We start from the raw sequence: 19,428 nt of genomic DNA, 5'->3' as shown, positions 1-19,428 counted from the left end.
TGAACCTGTTAAGTAAGATAATGGACATAAAAAGCAGAACCTCTCTTACTTCAGCAAAAGAAAAAACACGATGAACTGATATTCAAGGAAGTAAGAAGGGAGGAAAGAACTGACTGACCAGCTGTGAAGTTATAAGTACAAAGTCTTTCTCAGGCACAGTGGGTATATAGACTCCCATCTGCTCACATAATCTGAATTTCAAAATCAAACCATCTGAGGAAAGCACGACTGCAGGATGAAAAGGCAATGCAAGGAGAATCTGTATGTAACATGCATTATGCAGTTACGGGTTATATATTCACTTATGATGCTTCTCTGCAAATCCAGAACTGTGCCACTTTCTTACCTCAAACTGCCCAGTCAGAATGACCGAAAGTTTTCAAATGTGAATTTGCAGTGACTATAGGTCAAGGGATCAGCTACTTTACAAGCATTTGCTTATACATTAATGCACATTCTGGCTGTTGTAATCAGTGGTTAAAAGCTCATAATGCATTCTAGGAGTTGTGACCTTTATCAGTACATAGCTATGTGGCATATGCTTCACTTTCAGTTTGCAGCTCCACACTTGCAGTCAGAATAATCAATTCATTCTAAGTCTGAAGCACTATATTAGTTACTGTTTTACATTTTCTGTCAAACAGTATTATACATTCTCTGCAAAGGAGCTGACAGGTTCTTCAGAAGCCATAGAGGTAGTAAATGTTCCTATTAAATGGCAATTCAGTTGGTAAATCAAGCTAGTGTGGCAAGCAAGCTAAAGCAGATGCAATGAAATTAAAATCTGAATTTAAAATCAAATGGATTGTGTAAGCTCACCACCTGTAACAACATTTGATCGAGGGGAAGTAAGTGCCTCCGGAAACAATGCTCTGGTGGCAGACATAGACCATTTTGTCTTCTGTATACACACATTACCTATACAGGGACCTTTACCCTGTTCTTATTCGGAGCATGCCAACTGACACAAATGGAAAAATAGAAGTCTTAGAAGAACATCCTGTGCCCACTTTCTCCTTGATATCCTGTGTAAACCAAAGTGATGCTGTCTGGCAGTTAGCACAGAGGATTACGGGGACATTAACAAGCTGCTTCCTAGGGTCCAGGGTTTGATTCCCTCAGACTCCGTTATCTAACTGCATGACTAAGAGCAAGTCGCTTAACCAGATATCATTCCTGGTCAGAGTCTGAAAAAGGTCCAGAGAGGTCAGTCCTCTACCTGATTAACAAATATAAATAATAATTCTGAAAGAATTAAAAAATAATAACAGAAAAGGAGTGGGTGGGTTACAAAACCTTTTGATTTAGTTGGTGGCTTAATAATAATGAGAGCTGGGTGTAATGGTATGTAAGTAAAGCTTGTTAGACTGCTTATATATGTTGACAATATGTACCACAGCCATTACCAGTTTAAGATCCTTGTACAGCATTTACAGTTTGAGTGTATGCCTCCCATAATGCACTGCGTTTATGAGTTTAGAGTTGCATGACTGCCATGTTAACCTTGTTTCTACAGAGCTCCCATTTTGTAATGAATAAAAGTTAATCTGTTTAAAATGCTAGTGGACCCTGACATTGCCATCCATTATTACTGAGTAATCCGGAGGAGAGCATCCTGATTCTTGGGTCAGGGTTCTTTTAATCTCTTTACATTCATTGAGGATATGAGAGCTGGGGCAAGTGGGAGGGGGTAGAATTTACATTAAATGGAGAAGATGGAGGGTTCTATTATAATCTTTATAATGAGATCTTGACGTGACACGTGGGGAGTAGGTCAGAGAAGGGTGTGTAGAGCCTGTGCATTGCTCTTCTTCTTGTCCTCTAAGTCTGTGAAGGCAGGAGATGTATTATGTGCTTCGACTACTAATACAAATATTTTAATTTATTCCTTTGAAGAAGCACTTCCCAGTCCTTAAAGGATCCAAGCCACATACAATTACCTTATATAACATTTATATTGAGATTCTTTCTGAATCTCAGGGATCACATTTAGTTACTTTAAGTGTTAAATCATACTTACAGTTTATCAGGGAAGGTCTTTGTTTATTTATTTTTCATTTATTCATAGGATCATAGAAAGTTACTAAGCTATTGGCCCTCAGGCCCTTATAAGCCTAGCCAAGAGTTTAGCCTATGTTTAAATAAATCAGCACCCAATGCCCTTGTCCAGCAGGGACATGGGTGGAATCCCAGGGGTAAATTTTCTGTTTCGCATCCAGTTATCCAGATTGCACTTAAAAAGGGGTAAAGAGGTACTCTGCTTGATGTGGAGTGGGATTCTATTTCATAGATGGGGAGTCTCTGGGACACAAATCTGTCCTGCCAACAAGTCTTGTTGATGTCACAGATGAGATTGAGACCACGTGTGCGGGTTACTCAAGTGGTGCTTGACCTGCGGATATGCAGCAGTCCCATCAAGGCGGGGTCAGTGATCGCCTTGCATGCCAGACAGAGGTCACCTCTGAGGAGTCGTATGAAACTGAGTAGAGGGACAGGGGTTTTAGCCTATCTATGTATGGTAGATGTTTGAGACCTTGGATTCTCCTGGTGAGGAACCTCTGTAGTTTCTCCAGCTGCTGCATGTGCTTTGCGAGATAAATGGGTCATTTGACTCAATAATGCACCTTATAAGGGAAGAATACAGGGATCTTATGACCTCCTTGTCCCTGGATGAGATACCCTTACTTATGAGGTGGGCCATGTTAGAAGGCTTTTGGTACAACGGAAGCAACATGTTGGTCAAAAGTCAGGTTGCTATCAACCTGGGTGCCCAAATCCCTCACAACTGATTGAGGTTTATGATGTTGTTATTAATGTGATAATTTGTGTGGACATCACTCTACCCAAAGGGGATGATGATGCATTTTTTGGTATTCAGCTTGAGGCCATGTTTCTGGCACCAGTCATTTGTCTGAGTGAGACCCTTTTGGAGGATGTCCACATCACTAGGAGAATTGATGACTGCACCCAACTTGCAGTCATCTTCAAACCTGGCCAGCCATAGCCCACTGGTTTTGGCCTGCACCTTAGGAAAGTATATCCCAAATAACAGAGGTCCAAAGACCAAACCCTGAGGTACTCCACTTGTTACTGGTCTTCTGCTTGAGATGGCATCCTCTATTTTGACTACGTGGGTTCTCTCAGTGAGCTAGTTTGCTACCCATCTGATAACATATGGATTGATGCCTAGTTGAGAAAGTGGGGAATAGTGTCAAAAGCTTTGGCCAGGTCAAGGTAGACTGTGTGCACTGTCTTCCTCTCATCCATGGCTGTGGTGACTGTCTCAAAGAGGTCGACCAAATTTAGGAGACATGACCTCCCCTTGATGAAGCCAAACTGTGTAGGATCAAGTGTTTGGAGGTTGCCAATGTTCTTGTTAATAAGGTCCATGATAATCCGTTCCACAGCCTTGCAGAACAGACTAGTTAGGCTGAATGGTCTATAATTTCCCAGATCGGTGGCTGCTCCACCTTTGTGTAAAGGCATGACAGTGGCTGTCCTCCACTCATCTGGGATGAAGCCAGTACTCAGGCTTTGGTTGAATAGGGTGCCTAATGGTGTTGCAAGTTCCTGCCTGAGTTCACATAGGATGGAGCCTGGGATGTTATCGGGTCCCATGGAGGCTGTGTTATTTGCCTTTGAGACAGCATTGATGAACTGTTTTCTAGGTATAAGGGGAAGCGGGAAGGTACTGAGGATGTTCAGATTTACTGATGGGGGGGCAGAGGGGTAAAGTTTTCAATGAATCTGTTAACCAGCAAGTTTGCTATATCTCTGGCATTTGTATATGTGATGTCTTTGACCACCAGTTCTGAACAGATCTGGGTGCTCCCTTTGAGGTTGCAGACATATATGAAGAAGGCCTTATGATTGTCTCTAGCAGATGTGGCCAATTTGGACTCGAAGTTTGCTTTGGAGGATTTCACTAGAGTTCTTATTTGCTTGTTCAGGCTAAGGAGACATTGCTTCCAATTGGGGACCTGCTCCTTCTTGGTCTTGGACAGCAATTTTTTTCCTTTTGTTATAGAGTTGATTTATTGCAAATTTCTACCAGGTAGGTTTACTCTCCCTTGCAGAGGATGATTTAGTCTGGTCGGGTATTCCTGATTCCATTAATCTATATAAATGCTTCTATAGTGCTTTGTTGTAGTTTTGGATATTGGTGCCAGTTCCTACAAAAGGGAAGGGGGCTGTGAAGCTGTTTATACCATCCCTCAGGAGGCTGTAATCAGCTTTGGAGAGGTTTTTATGTCTGATCCTAGCTAGAGGGGGATTGGGGGAGATAGTGACTTTGAAAGTGACCGCTTTGTGGTCAGATCTTACCAGGGAGGATGATGCTATAGGGATGCTGCAGTGGTTACTCATGTTGATTAATACCAAGTCCAAGATATTATCACCCCTTGTGGGGGTATTGACTAGCTGTTCCAAGGCATTTTCATTGACAAAATCAAGGAATTTCTGGACATTTGTGATCTGGCATGAGAACATCTTCCAATCCATATTTGGGAAGTTAAAATCATCCAGGATCAGGGTAAAGGGTTGAATCCTGATATTTTTGAACAGGTTCAAATAGGTGGATTGGGCATCTTGAGTCAGATTTGGGGGCCTGTAGATGATTTGAATAGGGGATTTGTCAATGGTTAACTGCACCTGGAGTGTCTTCTGTGCGTCATACTGTTTGGCCAGCTTGGAGGTATGTATGTCTTTAATGTATATTGAAACTCCACCTCCTTTGGCTTTACTACCCACAGTTTGGGGTCTGAATGTATGATAGGATAAGTAACCAGGTAAGGCTTGGGTACTCTCAGCAGCTTTGAAACAGATTTCTGTGACTGCACAGATGTCATCATTTTCCAGGGTTAAGAATGCTTGCAATTAGTGCAGTTTCATGTTCAGACTCCTAGAATTTAGCAGCATGACCTTTAATTTGTGTTTTGTTGAAATTTTTATGTGATGTAGTGGATCTGGCATCTACTACTGTTTCAAAGATATATTTGGTGCTCAGAAACTGGGTATGCTGCTGTTTTCATACCAGGAGCTGATATGAGGGCCAAAATGCAATTATGTGGATTAGAAATTTAGGGCGGCCACGGTGGTGCAGCGATTAGCATTGCTACCTCACAGCAAGAGGTTCTCTGGTTCGATTCTCAGCTGGGCTGCCTTCTGTGCGGAGTCTGCATGTCCTCCCTGTGGTCGCGTGGGTTTCCTCTGGGTGCTCCGGTTTCCTCCCACATCGCAAAGACATGCAGTAGGTGGATTGGACAATCTAAACTGGCCCTAGGTGTGAGTGTGTGCATGTGTGTGCCTTCTGTGGAAGGTTGGGCGCCGGGCTGGCAACTCGACAATGTAAAACTCCACTGCCAATCATGAGCAGACAGATGATCCGCTGTGGCAACCCCTAACCGGGAAAAGCTGAAAGAAGAAGAAGAAATTCGTGCCTGTGAAATATTTCTCTTAAAATGAGAAGTTGCAGAACTGCATACATGTTCATCTTAGAAAAAAGTGTGGTATTGACATCAGCACATGTGCACTGCTTGGTGCGTTCGGTAATACTATTATACCTCACGAGATGAAACATAACACAGCTGGATATGGAGATTCTGAATTAGGACTGTACCTCTCAAACACCGCTAATAACACTGTTTCCATTTCAGTACAGAAAAACAAGTCACAGTCAGCTGTAAAGTGACCTAAAAAGCAAGTATATCAAAAATAAAATTTAAATAGCTCACAATGTCATTGATAAAGTTACTGTTTGGTCTTTTTAGGAAGACTAAGTAACTGGCATGTCCAGTGCGATCTAATGGTCAAGAGAAAGGACAGTGGTCAACTGACATGAAAATGGCCAGGACAACTCCATGACCTAAACTCAGGAAACAAATACAACTATATTCTTCATGGAACAAAATCTCTTCAAACCATTCCATATTGAAGACAATCTCTCCTGAACCCCTTACTACTTTTATCAAAACCTGGGTGATGTCACTAATGAGCAAATGGTGTTCTTGTTTTGCCCTGACAGATTTGGTCACATCATTTTCATAAGTTTGTCTTCAAACAACTGAAAAAGTCCCCATGCATGCTATCTTTACTGCAGTTCATAGAGCATTCTGTAAAATCTGTAGAATGAAGTAGGATAGAACACCTGAACTGGGAATAATCATCCTTACCTATGAGTAAAAGTACACATTTATTACCTATGAGTAAAAGTACACATTTATTATCTGCTGAGTAAAAGTACACGTTTATTACCTACTGAGTAAAAGTACACGTTTATTACCTATGAGTAAAAGTACACGTTTATTACCTACTGAGTAAAAGTACAAGTTTATTACCTATAAGTAAAAGTGCACGTTTATTACCTACTGAGTAAAAGTACACATTTATTACCTATGAGTAAATGTACACATTTATTACCTACTGAGTAAAAGTACACGTTTATTACCTATGAGTAAAAGTACACGTTTATTACCTACTGAGTAAAAGTACACGTTTATTACCCATGAGTAAAAGTACAGGTTTATTACCTATGAGTAAAAGTACACATTTATTACCTACTGAGTAAAAGTACACATTTATTACCTATGAGTAAATGTACACATTTATTACCTACTGAGTAAAAGTACACGTTTATTACCTATGAGTAAAAGTACACGTTTATTACCTACTGAGTAAAAGTACACGTTTATTACCCATGAGTAAAGGTACACGTTTATTACCTATGAGTAAAAGTACACATTTATTACCTACTGAGTAAAAGTACACGTTTATTACCTATGAGTAAAAGTACACGTTTATTACCTACTGAGTAAAAGTACACATTTATTACCCATGAGTAAAAGTACACGTTTATTACCTATGAGTAAAAGTACACGTTTATTACCTACTGAGTAAAAGTACACATTTATTACCTATGAGTAAAAGTACACGTTTATTACCTACTGAGTAAAAGTACACGTTTATTACCTATGAGTAAAAGTACACGTTTATTACCTACTACAGATCATTACATGAACTTTATACCAAATTAAAACTGTCAGAAAAAATAATTCCATGATGATTGCAGCATTTAGATTTTGATTCTAATATACATGAGGGGCATTCAGAATGCTTCATATGTGTAGAGCTTTATGAGGTGGAGAAAGCAACTGCCCCAGGTAGTAGGGGGTGTTAAATAGTGTGACAGTTTGCAAGCTGTCATTAAGAGAATTGATAGTGATGACTTAGTGACAGTTTGTAAACTGTTAAATCATTCATTTCTTTCAGAGGTAGCATCAAGGTATGAGGTTGCTACATAAAAACCTGTTGCTACCCTAAAAACAGTATAATTGTTAACAAGCTGACATAAAGACATAAACAGCAAGGGATACCAAACAACCTTATAACAACTACGCATACAAGTACATAGGGAGGGTGTATATGTGATGTCCCCACTCTGGGTCACTAATGAAGGAGCTTCAATCCTCACCATTGACTTTGGAGAGGGATGTTCACTAGGAACAAAAATGGATACATCCAGTATTTCCAGATAGAGCTGCCTGAATAAAGCACAATTTCCTTTAAGAGCACGCAGAGAACACACTCAGACCACAGTCTCGGTTTCTCTATCTGTCCCATGTTCATATGTTCATAGGTAGGTACTAGGCTATTGGCCCAAGGGCCTATGTAAGCCTAGCCAACAAGGTTCTCTGGCGTACAGCACCAAGAAAGTTAATTTTCTGTGCCCCTGTCGAGCAGAGCCACAGAAGTGATCCTCGGGGTGTATTTCCTATTTCCCATCAACTCATCAAAATTTTTCTTGAAGAGTGTTAATGAGGAACTTTGCTTGACACAGATGGGTAGCTTGTTCCAGAGTATAGAAAGTCTCTAGGACAGGAATCTATCCCACCAGAATGTCCTGTTTATTGTGGTGACAAGGTTTAGGTCCCTAGAGCATGTAGCTCAGAGGGATTGGGATTTCTTTAGGTGTAGCATGTCCAATAGCTTTGGGTTTAACATAGCTTTATATGTTAGGCAGAGATTTCCTTGGAGTAGGCGATATGCTACAGAGTAAAGCTGGAGTTTTTTGATATGGTCAGTGTAGGGCATCTGTTTGAGGCCAGTAATCCTCTTTGTGAGGTACTTCTGTGGCCTTTTCAGTTGCTGCAGATGTCTTGTGAAGTACATTCCAAAAGGGGCGTTATACTCTATAATGGGTCTAATGAGTGTCTAGTAGAGGGGAACTGACCTCTTTTCCTGGATGAGAACCCTTTTGTGATGAGGTGTGCCACATGGAAGGATTTCCTGACTACTGTGGCGATGTGATTATCAAAGGAGAGACTACTGTCCAACTCGGTCGCCAGGTCTCTTATCACACATTCGGCATTAAGTAGACTGCCGTTTATGTGGTAGTTCATGGGTACAGAGTTTTTACCAAAGGGGATGAGGATGCACTTTTTGGCATTGAGCTTGAAGCCATGCCTCTGACAGCAGGCATCTGTCTAAGTGAGGCCCTTCTGTAGGATGTCCACATCATTTGGGGACTCGACTATGGCTCCTAGTTTGCAGTCATCTGCGAACTTCATTAGCCAGAGGTCTTCTGTGTTAGCCTGTACTTCAGAGAAGTAGATACCAAACAGGAGAGGTCCCAGGACTGAACCCTGTGGTACTCCACTTGTCACTGCTTTGAAGTCATATTTGGAGTCTGCAACTTTTACAGTGTGGGTTCTGTCAGTGAGCCATTTGGCAACCCATCTTGTGATGTAGGGATTTATACCTAGTTTAGTGAGTTTAGCTATAATTCCAGAATGGGGGATGGTGTCGAAAGCCTTGGTGAGGTCAAGATAGGCTGTGTGAACCAGCTTACCCTCATCTATGACTTTGGTGACTGCCTCAAAGAAGTCGATCAGGTTCAGAAGGCATGATCTGCCTTTCACAAACCTGAACTGGGTGGGGTCCAGAGTTTGGAGGTTACCTATGTCTTTGTTTATGAGTTCCATGATGATACATTCCATGGCCTTGCAGACCAGGCTCATCAGGCTTATAGGGTGAGAGTTCCCAGGATCAGTGGTGACTCCCCCTTTGTGGAGTGGGATAACTGTTGCTGTGCGACATTCAGTGGGCACAAAGCCTGATGTGAGATTACAATTGAACATGGTGCTTAGGTGGGGAGCCAGTTCATTCTGAAGTTCATATAAAACGCAGCCTGGGATGTTGTCTTGTCCCCATTAAGGCAACCCACTGGCACAGCTGTAGAGTTAAGTCCTCAGCTGAGTATCCAAGCCAAGTTCTCCAGCACCCTCTCTGTGAAACCAGTGCTTTGCGTCCCTGTTCCAAGTAGCTGACACACACACACACACACACACACACACACACACACACACACACACACACACACACACACACACACACACACACACACACACACACACACACACACACACACACACACACACACACACACACACACACACACACACACACACACACACACACACACACACACACACACACACACACACATCTAGGAAAGGCTGACACAGATCTACCCACTGTGCTCCCTTCTGCCCAGGCTATAAGGTAGTTATCACTACGACCAGACACTACAAAAACAGCTGCTTAAGGCCCTTGCAAGGCTACCCAATTATATTGAGTGAAATTAATATTAATAAAAATGGTAATGTTGATGAAGCAGCCAGGCTACATGAGTCACCACAGTGTCATCAATAAAAATAAATACTCTCAAAGGTTAAAATATTCTCTAAAGGACCAGGCACAATGAAAAGTTTAAATATATTTTATAATAAATAGTCACAAGAAATATTAAAAATAACACAGCTGGAAAGATTCACACAGTTACAGAAAAACAATACTTAACTATTCCCACTATATTTTCCTGACTCATCTAGAGAATTAGTGTTCACTATCTACTTAATAGAGCAAGGCAAGATGAAGTAGGTGATGGATCCTTCTATGTCCGGTTCCATGAAATATACTGCTGCTGAGACTTCTGCCTCACCTAATTTTAAATCATTATTTCTGTACAGAATGACATCACATACAATTGGTCATCTGACTTATGATTTCTATGCAACCCCCCGTTGCTAGAAATGGCCAGGACTTAGCACCTACATGTCAATAATACACACACAAGAGCATTGTTCAGATCTGGTGCAGCTTCAGAAAATCATAAATCAATTACAAATTTCTTCTCCTCCTACAAAGACTAACAAACCATGCTTCCTATAGACATTGCATCTCTGGCTTCATTCAAAACTGTGAGATAACATGTTTATGGCCTAGGCCCAGAAATTTCTTACTATTTTCTAAAGCTAGCTGGAGCTGAGCTTAACCTCTCCGCTTCCAGTATCCTCTGTTAACATATATATATACATATATATATATATATATATATATATATATATATATATATATATTTAATTCAGTTACAAAACAGTTAGGACCCACTGTTGGTACATTTTTTAACACAAACAACTTTACAAATCCATTTCCAACACAAGCATCTGTACAAATCATTTTAATATACAAATAACATATAATTCTTTACAAAATTCCAGCTAGCTGTGCTGGCATATGTTACCATCCACTGCCCTACGTCTTCTGGCATAGCTGGCAATACCTCACATTGTCACAGTATATATATAAGGAAATATTTTATGTGAAGAAACAGTCATTAACATACACAGAGACTGCAAAAATTCTTACTGTTTACATGTTTTATAAATTATTTTTTTCTAATTAATTAAAATCTTTCTCTAATGCATGTCAAAGGTGTTTTATATAAGCAATAAGACATGATGGGTGTGACTGTTATTACAGATATGACAATACTGATAGAGGAGTTGTGAGGCATAACTTACCAGTCATAAGAACCTTATAACATCTTGGGATGAGGTGGGGGGAATCCATACAATGGACACCTCAAGTACCTTATGGGCCTTATAAAATGGGTGTTTATATTGCTTATGTAAACTAGTGCTTAAATGAAGTATTTTAGTTGAAAATTATACATTTTATGATGGATTTTATACCATGTCCCTCCAGCAAAGGTTACATATGTGTTGAGGTAAAACTTTTGATTTCAGCATGAGTTTTACACGACTGCTACTGCATTCATTATGAGAAGCAGGGATTTTTTCTGTCAGTTTTACAAGTGCTAAAGTTATGAATATGTTTGTCAAAACTAATGCGTCCCTTAAACTTCAACATTTATAAATATTTTATCAACATTTTCAGCACTCTCTTTCTCTCTCTCTCTCATATTTCCTCTTTATTGGTTATGAAATATTGCGATCTAGAAAACAGAAAAATTAAAAATTACTGATATTGTCAGGACTGGCAGATGGAAAAAGGAAGTAAAATGAGGTGATTGTCTCTACAAGTGACAAGCTTCCAGAAAGCATTTTTCAAGTTGATGCTGTTATATAAGATAATCCCACAAATATCTTTAACGCTGTTGTTCTATTTACTGCTCCCTACAATCTCTACCTATTTCTCTCCTACAAACTCCCATCCCCTGAAACCTTTTATTATCTCTGTTTGCTTTAATACATGATTATACATGCTGTCCACCTCAAGCTAACTACTGTTTCATATAACTACAGTTTCCAAGCTCTACCTCCTGCTATATCCCTTGTTTCTTTTGACCCCTTCTCTGTACTTCCAACTGAAACGCACATTATATAATGCATCCACTATTAACTGTGTAACTTCTCTGTAATCAGCTACCTCGTGTATGAAAAAAAATCACATATTTCCTTAAAATGATGTACTACTGTATTTTATATGATGAGTTTTTGGTGTATTGTATATAACTGTGTTTCATGTAAACTCGTACGTATTTTCACAAAATGCCATTGTTTTTTTTTCTATTATATAAATGAACTTGTCTAACTTGTAGAGCTTTTCTCTCCAGGCCTCCATTGAAAATGGGATAAACTTAATTTAGGACTTATTTATTGAAATAGTACCTGAGTGCTTTCATTCCAGCAGTTGCAGAACTTCATCAGAGTCTGATGAAGTTCTGCGACTGTTGGAACAAAAGCACTCTGGTACTGTTTCAATTAATTAGTTTGTAGATATTGCTATTTGCCCCTGTGGACATTTTCTTTGTTTTTTTGTACTTACTGATGCATGCATTTTGTTATTTTTTTCAATTCAGAAATTCCTGGTAAACAAGGAAAAATAATTAATGCCTACACTAAGCGTATACTAAGAGGACACTGTTCTGCGTGAACAGACAAAATAAGCATAGCTCACACCATTGTCCGCATAATTTTAGTTTTCCTACAGATTTTCTTGCAGCCTTAAATATCAAGGGGGTTTCATAACAATTACCACATAGGTTCACAGGCGTGTACTAGGCTAATGGCTCTGGAGCCTTTACACACCTAGACCATAGGATTGCCCTGGCATTGTGTCCCCCAACGTTAGTTTCCACTGCCTCTATCGAGCAGACCCACTGGAATGATCCCCGGGTGAATTTTCTATTTCCCATCCAGTTGTCAAGATTTCTGTTGAAGAGGACCAGAGAGGTGCTCTGCTTGACTTGTATTGGAAGTCTATTCCAGAGCAGGGGCAGTCTCGAGTTAAGAACCAGTCTCTGGGTTAAGAACCTGTCTCTCCAGTGTGTTCTATTGATTGTGGTAATGAGGTTGAGGTCTCTGGAGCATGTGGTGCGGAGGAATTGGGATTTATTTAGATGTAGCATATCTAACAGGGTTGGGAGAGAAGTGGCTTTGTAAGTCAAGCAGAGATTGCCTTTAAGTAGGCGATATGAGACAGAGAATAGCTGGAGGTTTTTTGAGTCTGTCCATATAAGAAGTGTTTAAGGCCTAGTATCCTCTTTGTGAGGTACTTTTGTGGTCTCTCCAGTTGTCACATATGTCTGGTGAGGTACATGCCAAATGTGGCATTGTACTCAATGATTGGTCTTATGAGGGAAGGGTAGAGAGAGACGATGACCTCCTTCTTCCTGGATGTGAAACCCTTAGTAATGAGATGTGCCACATAGAAGAACTTTCTGACCACAATGGCTTTGTGGTGGTCAAAGGAGAGGTTGCTCTCAACCTATATTCCCAGATGTCTTATAATGCCATCAGTGCTCAGTGGACTTCCATCGATGTGGTAATTCATGGGACCTGAGTTTTTTCAAAAGAGGATGATGACGCATTTTTTGGCATTGAGTTTAAGGCCATGGTTTTGACACCAATTGTTGGTCTCGATGAGGCCTTTTTGTAGGATATCTACATCACTTGGGGAGTTAATAATGGCTCCCAGCTACCAATCGTCTGCGAACTTGGTCAGCCAGAGACCCTTCATGTTGGCCTGGACTTCAGAGAAGTAGATGCTAAACAGGAAAGTACCTAGGACCAATCCCTGTGGGACTCCACTCGTGACTGGTCGGCAGTCTGACTTGGAGTCTGATACTTTCACACTGTGGGTTCTATCTGTGAGCCAGTTTGCCACCCACCTAGTGATATAGGGGTTGTTGCCTAGTTTAGTGAGTCTATCTATGATTCGAGAGTGGGGAATGGTATCAAAGGCTTTGACCAGATCAAGGTAGTTGTATGAACTACCTTGCCCTCATCCACAGCTCTGGTGACTGACTCGAAGAAGTCGACCAGGTTGAGCAAGCATGATCTACCCTTCACCAAGCCAAATTGCATGGTTTCCAGAGTTTGGAGATTCCCTATATCCTTATTTATTAGGTCATGATGATGCACTCCATAGCCTTACATATCCGACTCATCAGGCTAATGGGGCGATAGTTCCCAGGGTCTGTAGCCACCCACCCCTTTATGGAGAGGGATGACTGTACAGTGCACCATTTGGTAGGGATAAAGCCTGATGTGAGTCTGTGATTGAACAGGGCACACAGATGTGGTGCCAATTCACTTTGTAGTTCAGGTAGAACACAGCCAGGGATATTGTCAGGTCCCATGGAAGCTGTATTCTTGGCCTTGGACAATGAAGTTTTAACCTGTGCAGCAGTAATACTGGGTGCCTGGCATTCGTTTGGTATTGTGATAGGTCTTTTAGTGGGGGAGAGATGGGTAAAGATGGCACTGAATTTGTCGGCCAGTATATTGGCAATATCTGTTGACTCGGTATAAGAGGTACCATTGTGCAGTAGCTTGGAGCAAACCTGGGTATTGCCATGGAGATTTTTGACATAACCATAGAAGGCCTTGTGGTTATCTTTAGTATCTGCTGCAATCTTGTTTTCGTAGCTAGATTTGGAGGATTTGATGAGAGATCTCAACTGTTTGTTTAGGGATAAAGGCTGAGAAGAGGCTGTGATTGAACAGGGCACACAGATGTGGTGCCAAGATAGTAGGCTATTAAGGGGAGTTTTTCCAGTCTTTTGACTTCACCTTTTTCTGCAAGAGTTTTTTTCTTCTGTTGTAGACTTTGTTTATGGCAGGGGACCACCAGATTTGCTTTCTTTTTAAGGAGGAGAGCATCTTGGTTCTGTTGGGCATAGCCAGTTCCATGCATTTGTGTATGTGTTCATATAGTGCATTGGTGTATGATTCGGCAGTCATGCACCCATTCTCCATTTGCATGGGTGTCGTGAAGTTAGCCACCTCTGTTTTTAGGAGTCCACAGTTAGCTTTGGAGAAGTTTTTCGTGGTGGTTACCTTTGCTGGGGATGTGGGTGGGATGTGGATATCCATGGTGATTAGTTTATAGTCAGATCTAAGCAGGGAGGAGTTGACTATTGGTGTAGAGCAATGGTCGCCCATGTTAGTGATAACTAGGTCAAGGATGTTGCTCCCTCTAGTGGAGGTAAGAATGAGCTGGTCTAGGGCATTGGAATTAATGAATTCCAGGAAATGTTGGTCAAGTGTATTAGTACATGAGTAGTTTTCCCAGTTAATGGAGGGGTAGTTGAAGTCTCCCAATATGAGGGTGTTGGGTTGGACCCTAATATTTTCCAGGGTGCTTACGAGTGTGGAGTGAGAGTCTTGGGACATGGTTGGGGACCTATAGCAGGCGACGACCTGAATTGCTGTCTTACCCAATGTTAGTTTTATCTGAAGTATTTCTGTTGCATTATGTTGGGGTACCAGTCTGGAGGTGTGCATATCCTTTATGAATATGGAGACACCACAGCCTTCGGAGCGTCACTCTGAATTTTGGGGCCTTCAAAGTGAAGACTACATGTACAGTTAGTGTAATCTTTCTAAGTGACAAGAAAGCACAAACCTATGGTAGGGATGTTCTTGAATACAGATTGTGTACACATGGTGTACACTCAATGTAGGTATTAATAAATCTAACTCAGTATAGTTGCTTGTGTATGTAGAATGTGAGGAGGCTACATCTGGGAAAGGAAGAAAAACAAAAGATAAAAATTATTTATGCAGCTTAGATCAGTATGTAGTAACAATATTTGTATTAACACTTGCAGCATGCATTGCTAGATTCCATTTTCAGAGACAACTACGCTGCTCATTGTTAGAAATGTCAAAGCAGAAACCAGACTGAGGATACCTAGGACACTGTAGCATCTTCTAATGGATACATACCTTGGGAAAAAATAAAATGAAACCAGATATCACATCAAATCAGCTTCCAGTACTCTTCCGTTGTTCCGTGTCCTGTTTTAAGTGCTACCGACTTCAGGCAACCAAAGCCACTCATTATGAGTCCATTCACGTCTTCTGTTTCACTAAATAAATGTGGTTAAATGGAACACATTATTAGGTGGGATCTTTGTCTACCAAAGAAATATTTTGAGTTTGTATGCTAAAAGGATGTTAGAAGGTGTAAGAACCTCTAGCACACCGATGGTACAACACTGCAATGCCCATCACACTGCACCAGAAATCGTAATAACTATGTTAAGTTGACAACACATGTAGCTGACCTAAATAACATTACAAAAAAGCATTCTGCAGGGGAATAAGAGCCCTGTACCCCAACACACCCCTGCTCCTCCATTTATATCCACTTTTGAGATCACACAACATAAACGTTTTATTCCCACAGTTCCATAATCAATAACCGTACTTTGACTAAACACAGGAGTTAATTAAATGCAATGGGATATTCCTGTTTCAAGTACAGCTGATGTGATCATAACACAGACAGCCTTATGCATATCCTCGCACAAAACCCTCTCACTGTCATCCCTTATCTGCCCCCCAGGTAGAAGAACATAGGTGGGGCAGAACAGACATGGCAGTCCAGTCTGTGCTGTTAAACATGCTGCATAATGAATGCTGTCACAGTTGTGTATTATTTTTCTCTTAGGATCAGACAACACCAGAACCTGAGACCCCCTCACCGAAATATGAGACTCCCTCCCACTCCCAGCATTCAGGTATGCATTGCAGAGCTGACGCACATAGCTTTTACATCCCCAGGAATGACTCATACCTTCTACTGAATCCAAGATACTGCCGTTACAAGAGAAATTGTGCTAGTTTATGTTCAGCTGGATGTGCACACCTTCCAGGAGACAGAAGTCATGTGACTAAAACTGACTATAGGCGGCTGTTTGCAAACTCCTTCTCACACTGGAATATTCAATTAATGCTGTACATATGTTTGTAAAGAGTACTGGATTATTAATCATATTCAAAATATGCCTTGTCTCTGGCTTAAATGTCTGTTTAAAATGAATTTTGCTTTCAATGATCTGAATCCATATCTGAAAGTAAAAAAATATGTGTGTGTGTGTGTGTGTGTGTGTGTGTGTGTGTGTGTGTGTGTGTGTGTGTGTGTGTGTGTGTGTGTGTGTGTGTCTATATACGTATATACAGCAGCCTTTCTGTCATGATCTCATTCCAAATACTTCCACCTGTAAATATTATTTACTTAATCATCTTCAGGAAAAGAAAATAAAAACATTTTCACCGTTCTCAAAAATTCTAGATCAATGCATTAAATTAAAGATAAACAGAGATCTATCTATTACAGCTACCAAAAACAGTAAAAAATGTCCACTATATGGCAGACAAGAAGTTGTAAAACATTTGGAAGATAACCAACGACTTGCTCTGTACTTGATGTAAGGAACTTGGTCAGAATACAACTCTCCTGACAATCTCTTTTCATTGTTTCATATACAGCACATATTACTGCTAAAAAGTTAATTAGTACCTTCTGATGTATTACGAAAGCTGCATTGCAATTAAATAGATACCATTAGTGAGACAATTGGTTAAGAAAACAGTACTAGAACAAGTTGATAAAATGTGTGTTTGGGATAACAATGCTAAAGGTTATACTGAGGCAGAAACTTTAACTGAGAAGTCCCTTTAAATGCTCACTAAGTAAAAGCTATTTATTTATTTATTTATTTAGCATTTGTTGACCAGGAAAGTCCGACTAGGTTCCATAGATCCTGTTTTCAGCGGAGGCCCAGGGAGAAATGCTCCAGAAGCATGTCTTTAGAATATACTTTGCTATACTTTGCTTAGGAATCATCTAGAGCTGTCATAAGTTAAAAAGTCAGAAAAACAATGACTTCTGCACAGGAAAACAGTACCTCAGTTTTAAAGAGGACAGCAAACTCTTTTTATAATTACAATACTAAAAAAATCCTGGGAAGAGATAATGTGGCTCAGAGTGTCCTAACAACAATGGTGAGAAACTGTGGTGGGTATCAACTACATCTGCCATCCATTTGCAAAATAAGAACAGGAAATTCAGAATGAGATGAACAACCTGGGTATGCAGGCAGTTTCTGTCTCAGAAAAGTACCAGAGCTAAAGGCGACTACATCAGCAAACAGAATGGATTTCATCTGAAGCTTTTTACACTGAAAAGAGAAGCAGGAACACCCCAAACTTCTTTATTAGCATTATTTATTATTATTTATTAAACATCTTTACTAAAACAGAGAAGATAATTTCAGGTAATAGTCTTTCATCAGTTTCATTATATATTAAAAGAAGCTTGCAGTTTGAAATCATTTAATACACTTACTGACTTAAAACTAATTATATGATTAACTTCAGTTCAGTAATTTCTTCTACTTTGTACCACAGACAAAGATGTCAGCTGTTTGCTTTTTTTCTATCCATGCTTCACTGTCATTTAATGTGTTGCCACTGACCTGTAAAGTTGTTTCACAGACTTGTTTTTATACACGAGTTCCAACGCTTTGGTTACAAATTTGGTATACCAAAGTTTTTTTACGTACTTCTTTTGATTAAAATTGCCATTTGTTACCCAATACTACCATTTTGGTACACAGTGCAATTGGGGGTTTTGCCCCTTCCCCATGGATGTGTGACTCTGCAGTTGGTATATTTAAGTTTATACAGATTTAATAGCCTGCAATCCCCCAACTTTTAAGGAATGAAGTCATGCAAACCAAAAAAAAACTGCAATAGCTTTCATATTTTTTTAAGATTCAGTCTTTTAGCTGTCATAGTCTCTAGTAAAGTAGGTATAGGTCTGCAACATTTTCCTTGAAAAGATTGATACCCATAAAAGAAACAATTCTAGCAGTAGTCCTATCTGAAATTAAAGAAAAGAAGATTCTGTATTAGCTGATTTGCCATTTAGATGAAACAAAAAGATATACAAAGCCATCAACACCAAAAGAACAGGTCCCCTGGGTAAAAGTAGCATCCCTAGATGAACAGCATAAACATAATCAGCAAAATGAATGATCAGCAATCATTTCCTAAATATTATTCATTTTGGGAGAGGATTAAAGTTTTGTATTGTAAACAGATCAAGAGATACTGCTCATCCAAGTACAGAGAAAACATGTGCAGTGGCCTTCAAATGTTTGGCTTCCAATTAATTTCCAACTTTGAACAAATTTCTCCTAGCCAGATATAGTACTCATGGGTGCTTATATAAACTAATAGGATATCAGCTCTGATATTTTGTCATAAATGTTCAGGATTCTAAAACAATATCTTATTATCAGCATTTTCATTCTTTTCCAACATAATGTGCTTTGAACTCCCACAAATTAAACTTACTGCTTGCTCAGTTTATACTCTGTTATTATTTTTGACTTCTTGATTTATTAAAATACTGTACTGCATAGTATTACCTTGAAACAACAGTAATTTATTCTTTTTTAAAATTCTGCAAGTCTTTTGGGTTCCTAACATCATGATGGGAATCGTCAATGTGCGATTAAAGATGATGTAATTAGTATTGTTTCAGTCTTTGATGTCAGCCAAAAGTGCTCTTCACAGCACCAGCAATGTGCCCAGTAATGCCTCCTTCTACAATTCGTATGGAGTTACATGTATTGATAGCATATTTAAATACGACTGTAGACTCTTTTTTTTATAAAACCCGTTGCTCCTACTCCTCTTGGAACTGTCTGGGTATCTTTCTTCCACATTGCTCTAGTTACTGCCTGCAAATCTTTATATTCTATGACTTTGTGTCTCTCTGTACACAAGACACTGTAGTCACTGGGTGTAGCAATTTCAGTGATTAATG

This window comes from Protopterus annectens, chromosome 12.part0 (genome assembly GCF_019279795.1).
Source record: "Protopterus annectens isolate FY-2018-M chromosome 12.part0, PAN1.0, whole genome shotgun sequence".
NCBI lineage: Eukaryota > Metazoa > Chordata > Ceratodontiformes > Protopteridae > Protopterus > Protopterus annectens.
Note: the sequence above shows the minus strand (reverse complement) of the source record.